Here is a 27,764-nt window from a genome sequence, read left to right as displayed (position 1 = left end):
GTTGTGTAGTGTTGGGCTATCTACACACGTGGGTGTGTGTGCCCAGTAGGTTAATTGAATGACATATTTCACCATGTAAATAAAAAAAAGTGCAGGAGGATTCGGTAAGAGTAAAAGGAAAGACATCAAATTACACCTACAGAAACTCTCTCTATCCCTCCCTCCCTCTCTCTCTCTCTCTCTCTCTCTCTCTCTTATCTAATCTCACACAAGCAAACAAATGCACTTATACCATTTAAATGCATCAAAGCAACTGTAATAGCTTTGAGAGGGTTTTTAAATTTGAAACTGAAATTAAAGTACATTGGGCACTCTAGCATAAAGCATCCGAGATTAATAGATTACTGTAATGCATAGCCATGGTTGATAAAAGCATACCTTTAAATCCTTTGGAGTTACTTCCCAGAATTATTCATTTTGCCCATCAAATACTGGTTTGAATCCAACTGCACGCTTCGGAAATTTGATATTCAATGAAGCAGTTCATTCACCCAATAAACTCCGAGATTGTTGAACAGAAAAAGTCCCCAAAAAAAGTTGTCACATAAAATGTCACTGAGGAGAGAGCGAGGAAAAAGTGAAGTCACACTTTTGTCAACTCCGCACAACAAGAAAACCTTTAAAGTAACACCCAACAGGTCTTCTTGTGCGTCTCATGAAAAGAAAAGTAGCGCTGGAAGCGGCAGGCTGGCTAAATGCAAACGCGTCTGGCGCTGTGTGTGCGCGCGTTTGTGCGGATGACAGCGGATGTGTGTGAGTGTGTTTTTGAGCTTAGGAAAGGGGACTGGACTGAAGTGAACTTTGAGTGACGCTCCGGCTGAGGGGTTTGTCCGAGGAGGGGCTTTCTGGAAACACAGGGGTAACACAGTAGTTGCGCTTCTCAAACCTTTTTACGCTGCATGTAGGCCAAAGAAGTGGATATCTTCCTGACGAGCTGCAGCTCATTTTACGTCACCCGCCTCAATTCTCTGCTCACTCCATCTGTTTTCAGAATTAATTAGTTAAATGGTTATGGCTTCTAGCTAGATTCACCTCATCAGTGTCCTTCAATTCGCTTTTTCTTACATTTAGAGGAGCTACAAAAACTGAGGCTGAGTTTCTTCCACGAGACTCCCACCTTCCCAGATTTCCAGTAAAATACCAAATGCAACTTCCTGATTATATTATATACGTTTTTATAATGTATAATTCATTTAACTGTTCCATTATGTATTTTCCCTGAAGTTTATGTCCCTTTATAAATGTCCAAAAGCTGTTACAGTGTCTTTTTTGCACTGTCACGATACAAAAACTAAATTTCATCCCCCTGTTTAATTGAATTTAATATTTTGTAGTAAAGTGTCCTTGATATATTGGCTCAAACTTTTTAAACAGAAACAACACCAAGGCGGTTTGAGCCAATTCTGACCCGTTTTTGTATCTTTAAGGGCTCCAGCCATTAAATGCCTATTTGACTCCATTCCGTTTAAGGGACAGTGACAATGAAGCCCATCTGATTGCACAAATACTGGACGTTGTGTTTCAGTAGATTCCTCCAATATAGCTCCAGACATTTCTCCTGAAATGTGGGTGAGGGCAACTAAACAAGGGACTGTCTCTTTCATGCGATCTCAGATTCTCAGGCACCTCATAATGATCACACCTCCTTCTGAGAGACTTAAATGAAGGGACAACAAAAATAGACTGATGCTCCTCAGCTGTTGTCTCCTATAAGCACATTAACCCCCCACCCACCATCCTTTAATGATCTGCCTTTGTATGCGTGTGCGTGCGTGCGTGTGTGTGTGTGTGTGTGTGTGTGTTAGAGGCCCCTTCCACATGGTTTGTTTAGATAGAAGTTCTTAACATCCACATTAACTTTCATATACAGTTTAAGTCTGTTGACATTGGGGCAGCAGTGCGAGAGAGCGGCAGCAGATGTCAGAATAGGGTCACCGCTGAATTTTCACATCAGCTGCCTGAATAATGAATTGTAAAATTAATCTTGAATGACTGTTTATCCCCCTAGCTCCCTATAATCCAATCTCCACCACCCTGTAACCCACGTCACTGGAGGCGATGTTGGTGTGTGAGGGCATAAGTCATGCTGCACTGATTCCCTGTAGTGGTGATATGGCTGTGAAAAGCATTAGGCCCAATCCCAACCCACTTCGTTACAATGGTCATCACTGTATTGGAATGTATTGGACCATAATAAATGAATCAGTGTCTGTCTGAATGGAAGGAAAGGAAGAAATCAAGACATAATGTAATATCAATGGCACTTTGGGGATGAAAGGCATTACTGCATGTTGTTGACTTATCTTATGGACATATAAGCTAATAATTGTATGAATTAGTTAATCAATTAATCAATGAGTGAAATGCTAACTGCCTTACTGTCCAAAATAAGTAAAGTTACAATCTGGTTCTCCGTGCCTGCCAGCCAGCTTCACCCACTGAGACTTTAAAAAGTACATTGGTCATCACTGCTCTCTATCTTTCTGTCTCTGGGGTTTGGTGCTATCTAGGTCAACCAATGGAGTGCGGAGTCATGAATTCAGGAAGTAAACAACTCGGTGCCGCGAAGAGACCAGCTTGCCGATACTTAATTTCAAATCATGCGCATTATGTATTCTTTTTGATCTGGCTTTGATGTGTGAATAAACTTTCTCTAAAGTCCTGGATAAAAAAAACTCATAGCATTCTATTAAGTTATATTCATCCCCCAGCATGATATTCACATTATTGAACTTGACTGCAAAATGTGTTTCTTTCTTTTGTGTTTTGACTCTTTTCTCTAATTACTGTACATTTTGTATCTGCAGTCATTGTGTCAGAAAAGCTCAGAGCGATACAAAATAGAGGAAGGAAAAGAGGGAATGATCTATGGGTACATTTAACCGTATGAGAACTATTGTCTATGATCATTTTGCCATCAATGTCAAACTTAGTTTATGCATCTTTAAGTTCATATTGTGCACCTTGCAAAAAAATCAAAAATAGTAAGAGAAAAGAAAAAATATTATTACAAACTCACTCTCTGTCTAGGTCATTCCAAAAAGTGAAAACAGGAATAGAGGGATCAGAAAGGGCATGAAGCCAAGAGCTATCTATAGAAAAGAAACAAGACCTTTAGTCACTTAGTTCATGAAAAGCTGTTCATGCTGGTTAAAGACAAGAACAGGTTGTCTGGCACCGACACTGACCCGACAGACCAAGCACTCTCATCGAAATCAGCATTGTTGAATGGTCAGTTTCCTGCTCGTGTAAATGCAAGATGGATATATTAAATGAGAATAAAGCATTAGTTTGATGCATGGCACAAGAAGTTATTTCAATTCAACTTGCTAAATACGTAGAAATGTTTCAAATACATACACAAATACAATGCCACCTCATACTGAACGTAAAGTTGTATTCAAAATGTTGACTTCCAAACATATTACATTGTTTCCCCTCAACATCCAGTCTTGCAATACAATAGAGTGCTGCAGGGACGAGTCCTAAAACACAGAAATGAGTCAGCATGTTTGCACTGGGTCAATGGGTTATTTAAATATGTTTTTGTTTAGATGCTAGAAACATTTTGTTCTTCAATATAAAATACATCATAAAATACCCATCTCATAAATACTGGCACTTTTGCGAGTCTTAAAAATAGCGGTTACCAACAAATGGCTAAAGGAGACTCCAAAAGGTCATCACGCATTCTAGTCCGCCTACACAGCCTCATTGTGTAAACTCCCACTCATGCGACAGTGGTGTAATTTTCCCTGTAGTGGTGATATGGCTGTGAAAAGCATTAGGCCCAATCCCAACCCACTTCGTTACAATGGTCATCACTGTATTGGAATGTATTGGACCATAATAAATGAATCAGTGTCTGTCTGAATGGAAGGAAAGGAAGAAATCAAGACATAATGTAATATCAATGGCACTTTAGATGCTAGAAACATTTTGTTCTTCAATATAAAATACATCATAAAATACCCATCTCAGAAATACTGAAGCTTTTGCGAGTCTTAAAAATAGCGGTTGCCAACAAATGGCTAAAGGAGACTCCAAAACGTCGTCACGCATTCTAGTCCGCCTACACAGCCTCATTGTGTAAACTCCCACTCATGCGACAGTGGTGTAATTTATTTAACGTTGGCTTTTTACTTCTGACGATTGCATTCACGATTCAGAAATCATAAAAGCGGTGTTCATTTGTGAAGATTATCTTGCTGAGCATAACATGTATCATACATTTGTGTTTGCTACAGAGTTTATATCTTCTGCAATAATCCAAAATCCGAAGGATAATTTCATTTAGCTTTTTGTCGAGGGAACCGGTGCAATGCTAACTTTCGGGGTTGCCATTGAATAATATGCCATCCCTGCAGTGCTCTATATCTGATGGTAGTATAAGTAACACATCTTCATTGTCATGTTTAGGTACTTAAAGCACTGCAGGTCAGGGAAAGATCATGGCATTCAAATAGTGAAAATGTCAACAGTGACTGGCAGCATGTTTACTTTATTACCATTTACACTGAAATGACAAGCTTTCTTTACACACTGTAAATTACCAGGCAATAATTATGCTCAATTTAATCGAATGTTAATTTTATTGCATCAGTCAACTCTGGCTATCTTTGTCACAGCCTTTTAAGATTCATGGTTTTCATGGCAGCTAACCTTCCTGAAGTCTGACTTTGAAGAAGGAGCGCTCTCTCAGAGCCCGAGGGTCACACCGGGGCACCAGGTCCAGGACTTTGAGGTCTATTATTGATTTGAGGCTCCAGCACACCATGAGGTCAAGGCTTGCCTGGCCAAGTGAGAGCCTGGAGCTTAGCGGGCCATGGCAGGGATCCACTGGACTGATGGTTGGATGGTCACAAGGACTTTTTTTTATCTCTTACAACGTGTTAGCTTTACTCTCAGTTGGAAACAAAACTATTTGAGATGGATAGCAGTGGGGAGGTCGATGTGGTCATAGTCTGATTGTAGCAATTATGCTAAGCTAACACAACCTCCCTTTTTGGCCTTATTCTGCCCTGTTTTATGGTACTAAAATTATATTTCATATTTTCAAGTTTGTTCTAAGAAGAGTTTTTGGGGCTGCAAAGAGTGCTTAAAATGCAAAACCATATACATGACAAATATGTGACTTATATGAGTCTTCAGTTTTCATTTGAGTGATGGTTTCTCAGTTGTGTCTGGACATTGGCAAGCAGTGTAGAGTCTTCGTACAATTCTGCAGCCACACAAGGAGATACATCTGTGGTCACTGGTCATGGTCTGAGGGTCACAAAGGGGGAATCAGTGGACAATTCTGGGGGAAAACAACAATAAGATTGTGAGGTACTGTGGAGACGTGTACTATATGTGATGATCTGTGTGTTGTATACAGGGTACTGGTCCCACATTGAGTATACATCTTGGAGGTTTAAATGTTGAAGTCATTTTGTCATCAGTAAACAACCACAAGTTTGATCCCCATTGTATTGTGTAATCATGCAGTATGTGGATTGCCCAACATCCATCTATTGTACACTATATGATCAGGCTCTGGATATGCTTTCATTGAATACAAATAATATTAAGATAGAAATATTAAGATAATATATTTCAATGGTAAGAATCTTTAAAAAATGATATATAGTAGACTAAATGGCTTACGGTGAACATTTTAGCCTGCAGTGCTGACTTTAGAAGCTGAATGTGAAATGGGCATTCACAAACAACAGCAGGTTAGGTTTGTGGAGGAATATGAATCAGCTCCACGTCACCAAAAAAAAGGAGCAGTGACCCATCTTCAGCTGTAGGTGTGCATACTAGCTTGCAGGGTGGCTTTGCAGTACAGAAAACATGTTACAAGAAGATTTAAGAGTGCAAAGATTCATCCTACAGAAGTGCCTTTTTTAGCATGACTCTCTATCTCTATCAGATATTTAGTAGCTGTAAGACCAACAGCAAAAAGTATCACTGGTGTACAGCAGCTATTCATATCATAACAAAGAAATGAAGGATCTGAGGGCTAGAAAGGAGAGAGGGATCAGTCAAGAGATGCACAGATGTAGCCAACACATCCCCCTTGTGTTTTCTTGAACGACACACAGAGCTTGTTTGAGTAAATCTCACACATGGACAGCAGAGAAAGCACCCTGAGCTTTTGACCCTCAGGGCAGAGGAAAGAGAGGAGGAAAAAGACTGTCTAGGAAAAATGGAGGGGAGAAAGTTAAGAGGGGTCCATCAGTGAGCAGGAGGTCTATTATCTGCAGATGTAGCCATTATATTATCACCAGAAGGCAACAGTAAATTGCTGCTGAAAAAGCACTCCACCCTCAGGAAGAAGTATAAAACAGATTCATTTTTTTTAAACAGAAAACATAAGGAAAGATCTGAGAGGACAGATCTGGCAACCAGTTGTTTTCAAGTTTTTGTTGCAATTGTCCTACTCAGCTGTACATTTGAGCAAGTGTATATAAAAAGGGTTAAGAGTTTGATTTCCCATGGGACCCCCCCATACTGAAACAAATCAATCACAGCACTGTTGTTGCGGATAAGCAAAGAAAGGCCCTCGAATGTTATAAATTAGACCAAAGACTCCCATCAGTCTTTATGGTCGTGGTCATGTCTTCATGTCCTTGGAGCTTTATGCAGGCTCTGACTTCAGGAAGAGTAGAAAGAATAGATCAAATCAAGAGGAGAACGAGGGAAAATGGGGGGAAGAGAAAGATATGGACATGGGGTAGAAATATGGATACGGCAAGTGAGTTTTAAAAAAAAAAGGTGGAGTAAAGGAAGGAGAGGGCTGGTGAACAGCAGAGACAGAGGGGTGTCAGAGGGGGTTGACAAGCATTGAGGAAGTCAAATAGCGACTGTAGTCAAGAGAGGTGGGGGCTGCTGTGTGGTGACCCTTGAGGCATGACGTCTGGAGGCCTGCGGTCCTTTACATATGCGCCCATAACAAGGGTCTTAAATCAGCATGAAACACCAGCCAATAGAAAATGACAATAACAAAAGCTCAGGTGAGACATTCCTTATCTCGTTTTTTTTCCATCACACCTCTCTTTTCGCCCCTTTCTCTGGTTTTCTGTTGCTCCAACTGGAGTCAAATGTCTTGTATGTGAACACGTACTCGTCCAATAAAGATGACTCTGATTCGTGCTTGTTCTCCATAACTGTTACTGCGACGACAGCTTATTAGCAGGGTTACACATGATTTCATTTTACTCAGTGACAGACACAAACAACATAAATGACTCAATGCTGTGCTAACTTGCTCTAATTAGACCCATGAATTCCTTATGAAAGATGATTTAATGATACGCTGTACTTTCATGTTTCCATGCAGAGAGAGCATTTCTGTTTTTGTTATCAAAATCAGTTCACGTTGGATTTATGTCTATTGTCATATCATATGACATACAACCATTTATGTTGCTCGTCTCCTATATGACGAAGATTTCTCCATCTGTCTGTCAAATGTGAAATCTATTGTCTTTGACATTTTTTTCTTTATTGGGATTAATCAGTCTGTTTTTGTAAACCCTCCTTAACCATTTGATAGATGGGGGTCATCAAAAGTTTGACATTTTGGGAAATATTGTTATTTGCTTCCTTGCTGCGAGTTGGATGAGAAGATTGATACCACACTCAGAATGTTATCAATCTTCACATCCAAATCTGGACATCTCTAGGATTAGGTTTTTGACATAGAAATGATCAAACTTGAAACACTGTTGCGTTTTGGATTGTTTATGTGTGACTGACAGTAATGTTGAAGATAACCTACTGCATTGGGCTTAGACCCAAAATTCCTCAGGGGCCTGTTTCTGCCTTTTCTGCTGTGGTGGTATTTTATTGGAGCTGTATCCCAGGGTGAGACAACGCATTCCCCCAGTTTGCCTTGAAAGAGTGGAGGAACCCCCAGTCCAAACAAGCACAGACTAGAGTGTGTCTTTTTAATTATCTTATACTTCGAAGTGACCTGATCTTAGCTGGAGCTATTTAGACAGTCAATTACTCCAACTGGTGCAGTTCAGCGTTCAGGTCCATAAAGTCCATTCACATAGAGGTGTGAATAAGCTGTTGCGCTAACTAGCTCCAACACTTGAGGATTTTAAGAGGTTTTCTCTTCTCCCTTGAGTCCCTCTGGTCTTGTTTCCCAAAGTACTCAAAGCCTGAAGCTAAACTGGAAATGCAAGGTCTAAGAACCCATTTAGCAACAAAGTTGACGAGACATCTGAGTGAAAAACAATAACGCAGAGTTGTCACTTTCAGTGCAATTGGCCCTGGCATGACATAAATGGGCTTAATCTGGTCAAAATAAAACATTGTGCAGATTTATGTTGTCTTGTCTGTTTCGCTGTCCAAAATGGCATTATTTGATTCCATAAGTAAAACGTCTCATTTTTAATTGCTGTAATGCAATCTCTCCAGTGCGGCACCAGGGTGGTTGTATGTTAACATGGGGTTTAGGTCATCAGTCTATCCAGACTCTAAATTGTAGCCTTATATTTGTAAGAATGTATAAGAAATGTTGAACGAACTAAACTAAAGCCTGCACATCGTAGAGGACACAGAATGAGTTGTTACAGCAGCGACAGGTAATCCAAATGTTTTAATGTTTATTGAAAAGGTCAAAATGAATACATCTTAAGCAATGCCTTAAAAGTCATAGGTCACAGCTTGTCCAATAAAGGCATTCTGCCTTGAAACACAAACACAATTTAAAGCTGAGCTGACACCTCTCTAAATAGGAAAGAAATGGCATTTCACAGCTTGCCACTGTAATTTAGCTGGTTTACCTAAGAGTGCTAAAAGTGGCAGCCAGTCGACCAGCCCACAGAGAGGGTTTGGAAAGGCTCAGCTAGGTTGTATATGTGCACGGTGTCTCAGAACTGTCCTATTGTACTATGTGACACACACACAGACAGCTGGAATAGAAACATAACATCATTAATAGTATAATAGTGGAACACAAGATTAATCAGGGACATTACGCTGTTTCAGACTGCAGGGTGAGATAACGTGTCCTCTGGAGAAGGGACTCTAATTTTGACTCAGACTATGTAAAGCAGTGGTTTCTCAGTGTCACAAATGGTTTCAGGAAAATAACTGGTCTTGCCACAAGTTCACATATACACACAAATGCACATCGGTGAGACCTGAGCCACACACTTTTCCTGCTGGGACACAGTTTTTATCTTTTTATATATTCTCTCAGACATATAGACCGAGAAATAGGCTCATATGCACATCAGCACTTGCGGACATGCACAAAGGCACTGGAGCAGACACATTTGCTGCCCTGTAGGTCAGACAGACAGAATCTGTAATTATCTCAGTGGAAAACTCTGACTTTTGCATTGAACCTTCACACAAGATTCTAGACCGTCTTATATAATGGCTAGTCTTGCTCAGAAATGTGTTAAAAATACTAATTAAACTAATTTCTAATGTCACACACATATTAGTCTCTTGACAAGGTTTATTGCATTATACACGGCTGGCATTGCACTCACTTCACTACAGTATTTATCCTGTACTTGTAAAGAGGCAAATGAGATGCCGCGCTGAGTAACAACATGTATTCTGCCCCGTGGTTTGGTCTTTATTCTGCCTCATCTTTAGAAAAAGTTCCAGCTCACCATCTGCATCGTGTAGTGCACATACTGTTTCCAAATCCAAATGATACTTTAATCCAATTATATGGTAGTCACAGAATTACCCCTGTGTATTGCAGTCATGTATTTCACATATTAAAGGGACTAGCTGGATTTAGCTGGACTTTTGTTACCCATTCGCTGTAGGATTAAACAGCATTAAAGGCCAAAATCTGGAACAACTGCTCAGTTCATTCACAGACTTTGTGTGAAAACAAGACTAACACAGATTCAAAGTAGTTACCGGTCTTTGGCTCCTCATGAAGCTGTAGCTCTGAGTGTATGTTGCGCTGTCCGCATAATTTACTTTATACACTGCTGCAATTGAAAAGTTGTTTTCTGACATAGCTGCCATACTTCACACGACAACAATGACGCCAGAGCATGAAATAATAAACTGTGTCTGTGCTGGAAGTGTTTTGTGCTAAATGCTAATGCTAGATTGGTAACGTGCCCACAATGACAATGCAGGGAATGTTATTACTTTTGCAGGTATTTGGTCATAAACAAAAGTACCGGAACAATTGAAATGTTGACCAGATGATGGAGCTAGATGAAAAATTCAGGGATCACCATAGTTGTTACAAATTATCCAGAAGCGGGCAATAATTTGTGGACCAGATTTTATGGCAATCCATTCAACAGTTGCTCAGAGTTTCCACTCAAAACCCCAAATATGAACTTTTGACTTTGGTTTTCTAGTGCACGCTGAAGGTTTGTGAACGATTAATTAGTTTGAAACGCTGCTCGGGCGTTTCTGCCATTAGGGAGCTGAAGAAATTCTGTTCTGGTAGAAATATGATCCGTCATCTAAGATCTTGTCCTTTCACTTAGCTTTAAGACTGAGATGAAGGGAGCTTATTAAAACCACTCTGGTGGAAATACTATCCTTCATACAAAACTAAATTGTGTATTTCTAATTACTTCACACGATAAAAAAGTTGGACATCAATCATGCTGGCACAAGTGTCACATTGGATAAAACCACTGTTTAAAGATATGGGTCTGTTTCTAAATACACACAAAAATACAGATTTGACCCAATTTTGGGGGATTAAAGCTGCTATAACAATATTCTTATACTCACAATAGGTCATTACTATGTTTCAGTCAGGAACACTCTCGTCATAGACTTTATATCCATGTATTACAACGAATGGAAATACAGTTATACTTGGCGCTGGTGGCTCCGCTCATAAAATGCTCCCTGGATTAGCCAAAGCAGCTATAAACCAAAATGAGGCGCATCACCCCCCCCCCCCCCCCCCCCCCCCTCCCCGGGTTTACAGGAATGAGCCCGGAGTAAACTTTGAATACCATTTCAACCATTTCCTATTTCAATATGGACTCTGAACTAAAAAGGGTGGAGGCTGGGGTTGAGGAGGCAAAGCTTTGCCAGCAGCATTGGTGAAGAAAGGATCAGTGAGGAGGGAGTCATATTCAAATGAACCTCCTTGAGGTGAGAGTGGGCTGTGATTGGTGTGTGGTCGATTATAAGCGATGATTCAGTCGGCTGGCTGTCAGCTGGTTACAGCTGGGGGCGTATGACGTCTGTGTGCTGCATGCACTAACGCGATGCTTCAATTATGTGAAAAGTGTTACTCGTAGTGATGAACACACAGAAAGTTATCACCTCACTCAGTTCCCCTTCAGCTCTACAAAGTGTTTTAGATTTATCTTTCAGCTCATTGCTCTGTTCTGACCTGTAAAACTCTTATCAGTGTTGTTTCCAGTTGTACACTACCTTTTTCATAGCTAAAGAGCCAAATATCCGCCTCGAGTTGGTGAAGACCAAAAGCAAGGCTCAAAAAAAGAGTGAATATTGGACTTACATTCACTAGGTAGCTACAGACTAATGCTAAGTTTGCTCCATATCTGCAGGAAGTGTGAATAAGCAGCCGTTAAAAGGGGATTATATTTCAGTGATGTGTTCAAAGCTGCCTCTCAAGTGGCCAAAATGCAGTTAGGTTTAACAGGTTTAAGTTTTCAACATAAGAACCAACCGGGGTTTGTTGACCTTCTGGTATCGGTTTCCACAGGATAAGGTAGAAATTGATTCATGCAGTCATGGTGTATCAAAACAATAACTCTAATTTCACACATGGACTATGAGCAGAAACAGTGAGACTTGACACTTAAAAGTGTTGCCTCTAGTTAAAAAATGTTTCCTTCTCATAATGCAGCTTGATAGACATCAGCATCAAAGGTAATGGGTGAGTTAGTTGAGTTTGGTAATTTCATTATCACTGATTACATAAAATGATCTGCATGTTACTCAAATACAAAATAGTCCATTTGCGCCTGTATATGTAAGACACTGGTAACCCATAAAATAACCGCTGGTCTGCATGTCCACAAGAATAGTTACAATGCACACTTTCATTTTGCTACACAATGCACACCACACTTTGCAGCTACACAGTTATTTGCCAACAGAGCAGCTCTGATAAATGGATATTCACTGTATATCCTGGAAGGCTTCAGTGACACACGTGTGAATATGTGGCTTTAAAGGTGTTAAACACAACTTAGTCCCCGAGCAAAGAAACAGGTGTGATAGATTTTGCAAGATAAATTCCTCAAAATCATAAAAGTCAGCTTTTAAAGTTGAAGATTGATTGTTGCAGCAGCAGAGAACAGGATTTAGGTGAGACTTTTATGCAATTTGGCTTCGGACCAAACTGGGACGGACAGTTGTTGAAATGGAAAAAGACAAAAACCTATTTTTTTGTTATTATTCTCTTGTAGGGTTTTGGCACAATCAATTATTCTCTCTCTGCTATCCATTGTTTAAAATAAACCAATAAATAAATAAGGAGAATATTTCATATACAAGATGTAATTATTGAAAACAGATAACATATCGGCTTTTTTGACCGTGGTAGTTCTGCAAGTAAGATCATTGTGGGTAAGACTAACAAGTCCTCATTGAAACAGTTGCTTCTGCCTCAGTAATAGCTCACGTTATTCTCTGTTCTGAGGAGAATCTGAATGATGACAGTCCAACAGTAGCATGATACGTTACTGCCATTAAACCTCGTCTATGTCCCTGTGCCCCTTCTACTCCTCAATACCTCATTCCTTATCGCTTCTCTTTTGTGCTGCATGCACATATTTCACTATACAGTGAGGACAATGTCTGTGCGTGTATGTGTGTGCGTGTGCGTGTGCGTGTGTGTGTGTGCATGCGTGCGTGCGTGCATGCGTGCGTGCGTGCGTGCGTGCGTGCTCTTGTTGTTGCGTCTTAGTTGTCTCCAGATGTCAGGAGGCAGGAGGCCTGCAGATGGTCGTCATTCCCCTCTGACAGTGACAGGAGGAGAACGATTGGGAGAGAAGCAGAAAGAGAGAGAGAGAGCAATAAAAGACAGTAAGTAAAGAGTCTCATCCCAACAGTGGCAATATTGCTAACACGCCACTGCTCGAGGGGACGTTCTGTACAAGGAAACTGATGGAGTAAAAACACATCAGAAAGTTGTTCTTTACACGTAACCCGGCTTCGAGAAGCGAACGCTACTTTTTTCACAGGCAGAACTTACAGTACATTTCAATTTCTACTGAAGTCACACATCAATTATTTAAACATTTGCACTTGTTTTTCACTTATTTTTTAAGAGGATTCCTTCCTTGAAATGATGCAAACAACATCATGAATTCAATGAAAAAAGAATGTGGATGCAAATGATTCTTTTTTCCACCCAGTGAGTGTGTGGTATTTGGCTTTTCAATATAAATATGGCAGGCCATCAAAAGTGGCTTCTTAACATAAATCGGATTCTTAACCCTTTATGATCCATACAGTATTGAATATTTGAATACTGCACAAACAGTATCTATCTATCTATCTATCCTTCTATCTATCCTTCCATCCATCTTTCTTTTGCAATGATCCATATGTGCATGTGGATCTTTTCAAATGGTAGAAATGGCCTTGAGCATAAATGAAAAACATCACTAAGTAACTGACGAAAGCTTTAATGAATGAGGAGAATATTCTTTTGATGTGAATGTTGGCATTTGGAGAGGATGAGGCACTGAGGAATGTTGGATTGGGCAGAAAGAGGAACGAGAGGAATGGAAAGATGAAGAGAAGGTTAATGAGGAGTCTGACGCCCAGGGGAAACTTTCCTTGGCTCCAGACATACAATTGCACGCACACACACTCACACACACACACACACACCTAAACACCGTCGTAAAGAAACACAGTAAAAGCCGTTAACCTAAAGCTCAGCTTATCAACAGACCAACAACACAGGAAGGCTACCTCATTAACACACTTAAATGTACTGGCAACAACAGGCACTTTTGTGAAATGAGAACAAGCATACAAACAAAACATGACAAGACAATGGCCCAAAGCCTGCTGCCTAGAAGAAACTTCATAAATAAAGAAGAGGACATATTTTTGAAGTGCTGTTGGTTTGGCTTACAGCAGTTATTTAGCACACTTAGACCAGTGGGGTGTTTGGTTGGGATTGAAAAAACAATGTTTTTCTGTTATATTTATGAAAATACTCATGACACTGCTCTAAAATTGTAGTATGGTCAAAAATAGATGCCATGACACTGGGTGTGATGAGGTTTTTCTACTGTTCTGAATGGTGTTGCATTTATGCATTTGCAGCATGTTTCTTTATGTTTCAGATGTAAATGGTAAATTATAAATGGACTAGTACTTGTATAGCGCCCCTCTTGTCTTCATACCGCTCAAAGCGCTTTAACACTACATGTCATTCACCCATTCATACACTGAATGGCAGGCCACCGTGGAAGGTGCCAGCATCCTTCAGGGCTAGTTAACCATTCATCATGCCACATAGACTGGAGAAGCCGGGGATCGAACAACCGATCTACTGATTGACGGACGTGAAAGTGTTTCTTAATTTGCTTGTAGCGTTTCTGTAAATTTCCCGAAGCAACCATCCAACAATGACACCAATGTCATGCCACGATTGGCCATCCATGCAGAGGTATGAAAATAAGCAGGGTTTGAACTTCTCTCTTCTCTTTTTTCATTATTTCCGCAATGATTTCTATCACTTTTCTGTCTAAATGTCCTCCATTATCCTCATATTTAAACAAATATTTCAGCTCTAATTCATATGACTTGTCTGCTTCTTGCCCTGCGTTTGAATGTTATTGGTCATAACTGCTCTTAGTCTTCTTTCTATTTGCTTTTCTTTTCTTTTCCGTAAATTGCAGTGCCTGGAGCTGTCTGTAATCATTGTCAGTATGGGTGCCAACCATTTAAAGAACAATCTGGAGAAGACAGAACATAACACTCAATGTCACTTTCAGATTTATCCATATATGTGTGGACATGGTCTTACTCAGACTCTTGCTCCACAGCCTCTCCTAAGGGACCTTATTCTCTACCTGACAGTATTTTAGTCAGACATCTCACAGTCGTAATATAACAAAGAGCATATCTGAAGAAGTCGAGACAAAGAATCATTCCTTTGTAGTTCAACCTTGCAAAAATGAATCATTCATTGACCCTGTTCAAACATCCCGCCTGCAGTCCCAGGATCTTTGATCATCACTGATTTCTGTCTCTACCTTTCTGTCTTCAGCTCTTTCCTGCAAGCTAAATGATAAAGTCTTCAATCCGCAAGCTGCATTTAAAAGAAGAGTGTGTGTCAAATGCCATTGGGCACAATGGGTTTGTGTATGTGTGTGTGTTTTGGTGGAGGGCATGCTCTGTAATCTTTGACCAGCTGTAGTGAAGAGAGGAATGTTTCAGCTTTGTGGTGTGAAGTGATCGGTGCCACACACACACACACACACATACACTTACAATTATTCATGCCTACTCAACAAAACAGGAAGCAAACAGACCCACACCCCTAGAGATCGGTGAGGTGTCGACATTTGAATGCAGACCACATAAAACCAAACCAATCCTCGTCGGTAAAAGTGTGTTTTACCTATAACTGGGAGACCAAAACAATGAAAATGGTGTCAATAAATCCCGTTCAAGTGAGTGCAACCTTTTTTATTGTATATTTCGTTAAGCAAAAATCCCAAGGGTCAGCTGAGCGTGCTGGCATGCCCAATTGTTAATTGCTGATGTAGAGAAATTCAATTTGAGTTCAGTTATACTCTTTTGGGCAAAAGATAATAACCGGCATGGCAGGGTGCTTCAGACAACAATCAGACAACCAACCAGAGAGAGAGAAGAAGAGAGATAGAAAGCTTAGATCCATTAATACATAGTCATAATCAGAGTTCAGATGACTGTCTTTGGACCATTTTGGAAGGGCTTCTGTTGCTCTGTGGTATTCTGTATCGGGAGACATGCTGTTTGAAATCATCAAATGTGACAGGGGATTTTGCATCCAGAGCCCACAGCGATCCTGAGATAGTCTGATGCTGGCAAGCTATTGAGAGAGTGGCCAGGAAATGGAAGAAGGACATGGAAAGAGGTTTAGTGGAGAAAGAGAGCATAATAGAGAGTTGAAAGGATGAGGAGCTTAAAAAGAAGGATGAAAAGTAAGGTTGATGTAATTCTTTGGAGGGATTAACGATATCTTCCGCAGGGTTTTGGACATTTACACATGGTTAAGCACACACACAGACACACTTAAATACATACAGACCTATATGGGCATGCACGCACACACAAGCAGGATTATTCTTATCCAGTAATGATCACGTCACATCTGATGCTCTGTTCATGACTTCTGGCAACATGCATACTGGCTGACTCTGTCTCTCTCTCTCTTTGTGTGTGTGTGTGTAGGTGTGTGTGTGTGTGTGTGTGTGTGTGTGTGTGTGTGTGTGTGTGTGTGTGTGTGTGTGTGTGTGTGTGTGTGTGTGTGTGTGTGTGTGTGTGTGTGTGTCTGCTGTAAAATAAAGGAGCCTAATCCTAAAAGGATGGAACATCTTCTCTCTTTCATCATTCCACCCCTCTTTCTTTTTTCACAACATTAAAGGACAATTTATGCTCCTCAAGAAGGAAGCGGGGAGATGTAGAAAAAAAATGGGGAGATAAAGGTTAACAGAGATGAAGAGATTAAAAACGAAGGGAGAGGAGATTTAGCAAGGAAAAAAATGTCACGCCCAGGTTACATCGTGTCTCTCCTTTTTTCTGTCTTCATTTAATATTAATATATATATAAGAAAGGAAGTTAAAAAGTAAATACCATTGAGTTTGCCTGTTTGTAGATTGATTGGTGTACTTTTCTTTTTCTTTGGCTGTAGTTCAGTTGGGCCAGATTGTGTAAAGGTGTGCTGGGGCACAGTGCTACCCTCTCTCCTGCCCTCTTTTCCCCTATAGAAAGTCGCAATAACATCTGTATCCAGTTACTGCATAGATTTTACAACAGGACAGAAACAGCCAAACACTAAATGAAAGGCAGAGAAAACCCAGAAACCTCCATAAAATGCACACGAGTGTGCATATATCAACAAGCACCCAAATACACATACACAGATAATGAGAGTGTGCACACATGTAAGACACGAATGCACACATACGGTATCAAGCATCCGCTGAAAGTATACAGAGCCCTTCACAAGACAGACGCCAGGGCTGCCGGTGTAGTGCAAAGGAAACGCCGCAAACAGGAAATTCTCAAGGATTTCCCACACATCCCCTCCTCTTTATGTGGTGGATAGCTGGTAGCTCAGGCTTGGCCACAAACATGTGAATAGACAGAGAGAAGCTGAAGGTTTCGGTGAAGGAACACAGGATCTGGATCAGACTTGTGCTGATGATTATTTTTCAATGCGGGAAAACAAAATGTTATACATAGCTTTTTGAATCACAATCCTGTTCCTGATTTATGACTCATCACTGATTAAAAAACACCAGAATATGTACAAATAATTGTAATGATAGCAACAATAATCACATTTCCTCATAACATGTTTAAGCTATCCCACTTCGGAGCAACTGCAACTGGTCAAAGTGTCATCAATCCGGGTAAATGTGGCAAATGTAGACGTGTTTTACAGGAGGCTGACGCTCAATTTTATTTTTCATAATCATTTGTTAATTATTCCTGTGACAAGAAAAAGGCTGCACAAAGAACACTGTTAACCATAGCATAGAGGACGTGAGCAGCTACAGAGATGATGGTACCTCTGTGCAACATGCAATCCGTAAGCCAAATCAGAACCTTGACTTTAAGATTGACAGGATAATTGAGGAAGGTGCAGCTATTTTAAAAAATGTGGCCTAAAAAAGTTGCACGGTAAACATCCTGGCTAGCTTGGTGATAAAACACAAAGAGAGGCTACAGTGTTAAGAGAACTACAACAGAATTAATTTGCTGAGGATGGAAGGAATAGTTTGACATTTTTGAAGATTGAGGATATAACTGGATGAACAAACATTGACCAACATAACCAAAATGAGCTGTGTGCGCATGGTTACACAGGAGAGCAGAAGATTACCACTGGGAAGAATCTAATACCAATTATGGGCTTGAGCAGGCTCGATTTGCGCTGGACCCGGTCTTAACTTGGTCTTAACTTGCATGTGGACGTGGTCTTGACTCAGACTCAACTGGACTTGGGGTTGGACTTGACTTGGACTCGATTGAGCTGGTCTCAACTACAGCCCTGCTACAATATTTGGTGCAAGACCGCATACTCTTGAAACCTTGTTGTCCATTGCCTGCACCTCTGATGAGACACTTTTACGTAAGCGTGCACTCATTCACCATGGGTGGCCAGTGGATTTTGAACCCTTAGCCTGAGCAGTGTGTTTGTGCCAACTCTTATATGTGACCCAAAGAGATTAATTAAACCCAATACATCTGAGTAATCTTCAACAGATTTTGCTCTCGGTTTTATGAGATCATCAAAGCGCTGCGTCCACTGAGTCACAGTCTCCTGCCCCTCCGATAAAGAGCACACTTCCCTCCAATCTGTTCTCAAAGAATGACCTTTGAAAAAAAACTCCCCGTGGCGAGAGCATGGTTAGATCTCACTAATGCCTCTGATAGGAACGTCCACTCTGACAAACAAGCAGCAGATTCATGACCACACCATCAAAAGCTCTGTGATTACTTTACTAGTGCAGACTTAGGAATGAATGGTTCTGTCAAACTGTTGCTGCTAAAATTTCATGTGTAAAAAATGTTTGTAACGTCACAAAACAGTTGGTTTCACAAACATTATGACCTCAAAGGAGCAATGAACACCAGCTGTAAATGGGATTAATGTAGCTTTTTGGACACTAAACAGTGAGAAGGAGAGAGCTGGGAAAAGGAGAGACAAATGGTAGACATAAATAAACACTGACAGCTTCTTGTTATTTAAATATACATAAAATACACATGAAACATTCATCAACAAGTGAACAAGAGTGAATAACAAGATGTCCAGCTGTAGTGAGTGAGTTTAAGCTGCTTTCCGCCTGAAAGAAAACCAAGGGGATCATCAATCCTAATGACACACACACACACACGCTTTCACAAACTCACACGCACACACACTGACATTGAGATCCCAGGATGCTTTGCTCTATCTAAATCCATGTTGCTATGACAACCGCCAAGGAGAGGATGTGTAAAACTCTCGACTTTGGTCGTGGTTATGTAACATCAGTCGCTCAACCTGCTCAGAGCCTGACCAGCTCTCGTTTGCCACCATGAAAGGATCAGCTGATAACATCAACACTTCTGTTCCGGCCTGGATCCACTCAAAGTAAAGATGTGACACATGTCTGACAATCTTTTGGCTTTTTGAATTTTTGAAGAAACCACTTTGTGCGTGTTTAGACGGCTAAAGACGGATCAGATGCTGCTCCTCCTAACACAGACTTGGGGTCTGTTGCTGTGAGAGCATAAATTAGAGCATAAAATAGGCAAAAAATAGTTTCATAACAGACCACAGCCCAATTCCCCAAATCAACCTAATGCAAAAGCTGCTTAAATTAAGTGCTTTTTTTAAAATAGTATCTTTGAGACCTGTCGTGTCTCCAATGTCTGCATTGCTGCATCAGTGTGTGAGGGATACCGCATGTGTTGGAATGTATAATCACACCTCATTTACACATTCAGTCCTTGTTCAGTATGAATAGGTCCAGTGTTTCATGTAGTGTAGCTGCTGGTAGCAATAACACTGATCACTGATCCCCAGGTACCAAGGCTGGAAACACAGACCCTCAAACACACACACTATATAAACTCAGACACAAACACACAGCTAACTAATACTTAAGCACTTATAAAACACAAGAAAAAGACGAAATTATAATCAAGAAACACACGTACACGCACAACCTTGACCACTGACCCCACCCCCGACACCATCACACACACACACGCACACAGTTGGGTTTCCATTACTTTAGAGGACATATCATAGACTTTCATTCATTTCCTGGAGACTTACCCTAACCCTAACCATAACCGCTATCAGCCTTATGCTAACATAAGAGCCAAGTTTTCCCCCTAAAATGTAATGATTTACGTTATGGGGATTTTATCCAAAAGGATGGCCAGTCCCACAATGTGACTGTGTAAACAGATTTATGTCCCTAAACCATGAGTAATGCATGCCCACACACACAGCTGTACAGGTACTGTAAACATCTCCTCAGAGCTCTGTGTGACCACCTACAGAATAATAATCACTGACACGCGGAAACACTTACAGACTGAAAAAGCCAGATACTATATCCACACACACACACATGTTAGGGAGTATGCAGACAGGGCAAACACATACAAATATACATATGCAAACACTTTTGTGTACCAAGAGACTCGTTATATATACTAATCTTTCTACATTTTCTGCACACAAAATATGCACATACCAACACACACACACACACACACACACACACATATATACAACCGTTCTGCTTATATCAAGTCTGTTTGCTGTCTCCTGGTGTGGCCTGGCTGGGTTTGGTTTGGCTCCATCTCTTCTCTACAAAGAGCAAGGACAAGCAATGCAGAGAAAAATATTTTCTTCTCTTTTTCTCTTCAACCTGATCTCTTGAATTAAGAACCATGAAAAATAATTAGTTGAGGCCCACCAATTTATATTCCTGTAATTTACTGCCAGCGTTGACAGTTTGTGTTCGCCATTCAGGGCCAGAGTAAACTGGCCAATATATCTTTAATTATCAGTGACGCTCTCAACTAAATATGGGTGAATTACTATCCCGCTCTTGATCGAAAACTGAACCAGTGGACCCTTCAGATTCTCTCTGCTGGCCCACTTCAACAGACATGACCTGTGGTGCGTGACGACACACACAGCCACACACTACACTGCAGAAAAATACAATCAATCAGGTGGACAGTAAATTGATCGTGAGAAGGTCAAGGATTCAGACAAGATGAAGAGTCAGACAGAAAGGCAGGAAGAGTTCACTTCCACAGTCGGCCTTTCCTTTGGCATCACCTTTCACTCTTAACACCTGGACCTTGAACTGAATTAGCCGAATACTGACATAGAGGCGGTTCTTCACACCTTGGGAAGTGTTAAGGTCAAAGATGTTTGATGAGTAGAGTGGACAGAAGGTAAAAGCAGAAATTGTCAATCACTTTTGAGTTTGTTCCGAGCTCCCTTATTTACTTTTTTTTATTATTGTTGAAAACGTAATATTCTTTTTATATTCATTATGTTGAAGTCTGAACAATCTACTTTTTATCTGGTGCAAAATCAATACTACATACAAGAAATAGAAATAATCATACAACTTAAATGGCGTGACCAAAGAGCACAAAGAATGAAGATGGTAAAATGTCAAAGGTCCATTACAGCAAAAAACTAGCAGGACCAAACTCACTGAGGGAATGTGCGGTTGTGATTTCTCCCACTCCGGAGTAAAAAACAATCCTGCTGTATTATGTTTGCAAGTGCCTTAGCTAACTACAGTACCTTGTTAACACATAGCTAACATTGGCATGCTAATTTGTCCCATCATCATTTTTGTTCTCAACTGCTCCCCTTGTAGACATAGGGCTAAAATTATCCTTTGACATTTTGTTTCAGTCCTTGGTTATGTTATGGCGCCGGTTGATTTCCCCGCCAGTTGGCATCGTTTCAGACAATGACCGATGCGCTCTGTCTCTATAGAGCCGAGTAGAAGGCAGTGTGAGTTGGAACTACCTGCATGCTTCCAAAGTGCCTTTAAGATTCTGGATGGCTCACTATTGCAAATTATTGTTGAGCAAATTCTAACTCCCAAATTGCACTTTTAACAAAAGATGTTACAGGTTTTCTCTGTTCCTGAAGGAGTGGATGGTGGAGAAGGCAATCTGAAAGACAAGTTGATGTACAATAAACCGGGCCACGGTTGCAGTTACAGTGATTCTATAAATCATAAGTCAAAGAGTTGCCATAAGAATGGAAACAAAAAACTGGTTCTGTTGTGCAACAAAACCAGTTTTCTGTTGTGCAACAGAACCAGTTCTCTACAAGAGATTCTGGGGTATGATGTAAATAGATGCATCTTATCTAATTGCTATTTCTTTAAACTGATGTCAGCAAAGTTTTCAGGCATAATTCTACATCGCATGATCTTTGATATTACTATAAATTATTGATCCCTTGTGTCATTTATTCCTGTGGTGCCGAGTGTGGTTAATGGAGGAGGAAGAGGAGCCTGTCTGCCGAAGTGCTACCATGAACCAGAGTGTTATCATTTTGATCTGTCCAAGAGCAATTTGTATCCCTTCGAGCTATAATATTGCAGTTACATTTTTCCTGACAGAGCAGATTGAAACTTGGGTTGAAACCCCGCAATGGTGGGGATGAAACTCAGATGAAAGATGGTTATTCTAAGCAGGCCATTGATTCCAGTAAGAGACAAACCTACCCCACAGACAGTGTTGTTTGTCTAAGTGTTTCTCCAGCCGGAGGATATCAAACCACCCATGAGTCTGAATGCAAAGTTACATACAACAAGAGACAACTGTCTCCGTCTGAAAAGTAGAATACCGGAGTAACATGATGTTCTTTGGCTGAAGGAAGAGCTACATTCCCAGACTCATGGCTATTCCATTGCAGGCACACAAACCTCTTTTCATTAGTTTAGATAGAAAGCATCACCAGTAACATGAGAGTGAAACATGCTGCTGGACAAACTTTCATGCGAACACACACACACGTGTATACTGTCGCACAAAGCCACGTGCATGCAGGGATGCACATTCTGCACTCACAGAAGCACAGTCAGGGATTTCTTGGAAACAGAGTTAGTGATTTGTACCTTGAGGGGCACTTTGAGAGTTACTAATGTCAGAGCTAAACTGAAACACAGCCTCCGGTAAAACACGCCCCCACACTGCCTGTGAGACTCACACACACATGCCCCCAATTACACTCTTACAAACACACGTTCTTGCAAACACACCTGTTTGAGGCCCATGGTCTTGTCTCATCTGACCTTGACACACCTGCTCTGTATTTGGCCAACGTTGTGTGAATCCATCAGGTTTGGTGTCCTGGGTCCATGTTTGTGTGTGTGTATGTTTAAGAGAGAGAGAGCGAGAGGTAGAAAGAAGAGAGATGAAAGAAGATAGGAGAGCAAGGAAGTTGTTTGAAGTGAATTTCAGTTGGAGAATTTGTAAAACAATTGGCCATTGGGAAATGACCTCTGCTGTGCAATGGTGAAACAATGTGGATTTTTTTGTTAGGCAGACAGCAGTTTATAGAACAGAGATCTGAGTTCTCTACAAGTTGTACAATAGTAGCTTTTGCCTCCACTCAATACTCAGAAAGACAAGGGGACTGAGGAACAGACCAACATTCCTTCCGAGCAAACCGGGACTGCGACAGGCGACAGATGCGCTGTCGGAGCTGAAAATATTGTTTCTGAGAAAAGAGAGTTGAAGTGAAAGGGAGAGGGAGCAAGGAGGCAATAAAGAAGGCAAGCCAGGCAGAAAGAAAGAAAAAAAAAGTCACAGGGAGTGAGAAAAGGCAGTAAGAAGGTAGATGAAAGATTGCCGCTCTCCTAGTGTGCTGCGGCAGAGGTAACAGGAGGAGGAGAAGGTGGAGGGAGACTGAGGGAACCTTAACATCAAAGAAGAATATGAGTTTGACCTCTGCAGTAGAGGACAACAGGGTTTGACCCCTGACATCTGTAAAGATACAGTTTCTCCAAAACATCTATGATAAACACTTGCACACTGAGTGGAACAAAAACAGTGATTATTTGCCATTTTCACTTTTCTTTCTGTTCAGCATGGCTTACTCTGTATCTTTATCTCTCATCTGTCTCACCCAAACACATATATCCACTCAGCCTTCCTAGTAAATAAAATAAAAGCTAGTCGACTTTGTCTTTTCACCCTGAAACCCACACAAACACACACACACACACACACACAGAGTCAGAGATAAGCACGGGTGTGCTATGAATAAGATTTAAATATTGCAGAGATTTAGAACAACTACACTACACAATAACACACTTGTCTCTTCAGCCGAAATCACAGAGCGGAGCTACAGACAAGTGGCACCTTCTCTGTAATTAAGAAACGGCAGATTCACCCTGTTTGTTCAGATTATTAGTATTCTGGTGCAGAGCAGGAGCACTGGTAGGAAGTCATATCAGCATAACCATCAAAACTGAGGAGCAGAATACAAAATTGCTCCTTACCGGATCAACAAAGCCAAATTCATCGACAGTCGCTGAAGCTTTTGGGGAGGAAAAAAAATTCTCATTTCCTGCTGCCACCAAGAAAGAAGATATTAAAGTCTGAGAAGTGAACAGCATACTGACACGGTGTTTTACATTTTCTGGATAATTGAGTTCACTAGATTCAAACCTTTGCTGCATTTCGGAGCTGCCAAAAATACAAAGTTGCATCAAGAAGCACTGGCTGTATCTTATTAGTCTAAACAAATTATGTCATTTTTTTATTTTCAGGCCAACTTGACCTCAACTGAAAACATTGTGAGGTCAAGCAAACAATAAGAGGCGAAATGGTTTTGCGTTAAGAAGAGGAGATATGAAAGGAAGCGATGGTTCACATTTAACCCCTTAATATCCAGGTTCTTTTCATTGGTATTAGCTCGTCCATTGAAGTCACGTGATGTTTGCACTGTATGGCATTTTCAATTCCTGGACATCATGTAAAACACTGTAAATTAATTTCTTGTGCAACGTTTCACACACCAACGTTCTATAATCAGGAATGTTGGGATCTCCAGTAGAATTGGGGGCTGCATGAGTCTGTACTGACTGTCGTAACAGTGGGATTGAAGAGGTTGATTTGCATTAAGGATATTTTTTTACCATGATAGAAACAGAACCACTTTTGGATCAATTATTTCAGTTAGGAACCTTTCTCTCAGATAAAGTAATATAATCTCCACTGGCTCTACAACAGAGCTATAATTATTTTACGTTTGTAGGCTTTCTGTTATTGTGAAGCACTTTGTGGTGTTCCGCTCTTGGAAAGTCCTTTATAAATAAATGTCTAAACTTGATGGAGGAACTGAACCCACTCTTGCTTTGGTTTCTGGGGCATTCAATGCCTCTAGTACAGGCAGCTGAAGGCTATTCGGCCAGTTTTTCTGCAAAAACGTTGCACCATCACAAGGTGAAATGGGAATACAGTTCAGCTATAATAAGATTTTTAGAACAGATTCGGAGTGTGTAGAATATTTGGAGAATTAGCCCACACGCACACACATAGTTATCTATGCCTCCCAGCTGTAGACCTATAACCTGAGTTACATAACAGCTCAGAGAAACACCTGGGTGTACCTTACATAACACACACACACACAAACACCGACGCGTGCACATGCACGCATGCACCAAAAAAACTGAAGGACCCTGAGCGCACGGCTACATGCACATACCGTACACAACAATGTAGACTGCTGTGCACAGGTCTGGAGCAGGCTAGATAAAATTAGGAATACATGAGTCTCTGTGGACTGCGGCTGTGCATCTGTCGAGTGAATCAGCACTCAGACAGTACAGTACCTGGCTGGCTGGCTAAGTGATTCTGTTTGTCTCATCTGTCTCTACATGACCAGACTGGATAAGCAGAGCCATTTGTCTGAAAGAGTCCTGTCAGTGAAATCACTGAGGCCAGAGCAGCTCCGCATCATGGATGGATAATGAGCGAATGCTGTTAGGTGACAAAAACAGCTTCCGTGAGAAGTGAGTAACAGTACTGCCACAGTAGGACAATTTGCCGGGCATTGTTGGTTAACAACATTCAGTTCCAGGTTAAAATCCAGGTAGTAAAAACATGAAAGCAAGGTAGATTATAGAAGATGGAAAATTATTGTAATACTAGTACTATGAGAAACACGCTCAGTGTGAGCTATTAGAAGTATATGCTATAGGTATCAAAGCTTACTCAAGAATACAGAATTTCAACATTTAAACAAAATCCAAATCAATGCATCGCTTTAGTTTAGTCTGAGGCAGGGATGGATGTGGCATTCTACACTAACTGGCACGAGTTGACATGCATTTGTTTGTTTGTTGAGTACAGTTTATCAGGCCAACAGGTGCTCTGTAGCTACTGTAACCATAATAAGGCAGACATTGATTTGATGGTTCGAGCTCTGATTTAATAAACAATCACAGAGGAAAAAGCTGGTCGTAGATACCTAGACAACAAACTTACAGGTTTTATTGTGTGCACTGCAGGAAGTGATCTGCTAACCAGCTGACAACAATTTACAAAATCTTGCCTCAGTTCAGTGTGGCTACTGTGCTATGGAGGAACAAATGTGTGACGACCGTAAAAACATGTAATCAGCCTCCATCGTGTCAAGTAAAGTCAAGTGAAGCACATTCATGTATCTCCTTATCACAAAGCTGTTTCACTAGAGTGAACTTTGAAAATGAAAGCAAACAAGACAGACCAACTTGGCCAAGGCGAACACAAACACCACCAGTGTCGCTGAGAGGACAAGGATGAACGCACCTGATAAAGCTCTTCAGGGGGGAAATGGAGGAGGCTTGAATAGAGGTAGTCACACATGCCAGCAAAATGTGGCAGGATAAAAGAAAATGAGCAATAACACAGACAAAAACAATGAGCCGTTCTCTGCATTAATTTACTACACCCAGTAATTCTGCTCATTTTAATATAGCAAACATAGTGAAAATCTATAAACGAGACCCAATGGGAATACAGAGATGCGCTGCATCCTTGAAACTTAAGAGAACGCTGGCCTTCACTGTCACAGAGGAGGTCACATTGCAAAACCAATTAGGTTGGCTTCTAGCTTATTTTGGAGGAGACTCCACGGCTTACTCTAAAGCAGCACCATGAGAACTTGAATTTAACTAGCAAAAAGAAAACAGAAATAACTTCAGTTTTCTGCTTGCTAAGGAAAAATAAACAAATATGCTGCAGGGTGTGAGATGATCGGATTTTATCTTCGCAGAATCACAGAGAGTTCACACCCTGGTGATGGGCCTACCGTGTGTGTGTGTGTGTGTGTGTGTGTGTGTGATAAGAGGGTTTTTGCAGTAAGGAAAGTCAAAGCCAAACTTCCTTCCTGCCTGAGTGATATCCCAGGCCAACAGTAACACACACATACTGTATTTTCATCTGTCTATATCTCTCTCTGTCTCTACTTGAGGGCAGTGCGCACACATCAGACAGGGAATGTCCATGTGAATGGTGAAAAATGTTTTAAACCATCAACCACCTGTGCGGTACATTACATGATGAAAAGGAAAACGTGTTAAATTCTCCTGACTCCAATAATTGTTTATGTTTGAAAGTTGATCTATCTGTACTCTTTTTACCAGCAGATGTGGCTGCTTCACGAAACAATTTGACACAAAATACTCAAAACAGAGGAAGACGCGGCTCACTAAAATGCACAACTGGCCTGAAATGTGTCGTATGATTCTCCTCGGAGTGAGCAAGCTTTACGGAGACAGTTCACACAGATAGTTCACCACTGTGGGCCCATAATTAGTATGCACTAAAATAAACAAAAGCAGCACATTAGGGTGAAATGTTGCCCTAAACTTAACCCATAAGGCATCATCTCCTGCTGTTAATTATCAGTTACAATGCTGACCTCAGCTGGACCAAGTGTGTTACTGCTGTTGTTTACGCTCCTTTATGGAAAGCAGTGGGCATCAGAGCAGACTGAATTAAGTAGCAATTCTGCCAGAGAGAGAAGTCCGATGGAGCATACAACCAGAGAGACAGACAGACA

The sequence above is a fragment of the Pholis gunnellus genome, assembly GCF_910591455.1.
Source record: "Pholis gunnellus genome assembly, chromosome: 12".
NCBI classification, from domain to species: Eukaryota; Metazoa; Chordata; class Actinopteri; order Perciformes; family Pholidae; genus Pholis; species Pholis gunnellus.
This window is presented reverse-complemented; position numbering follows the sequence as displayed.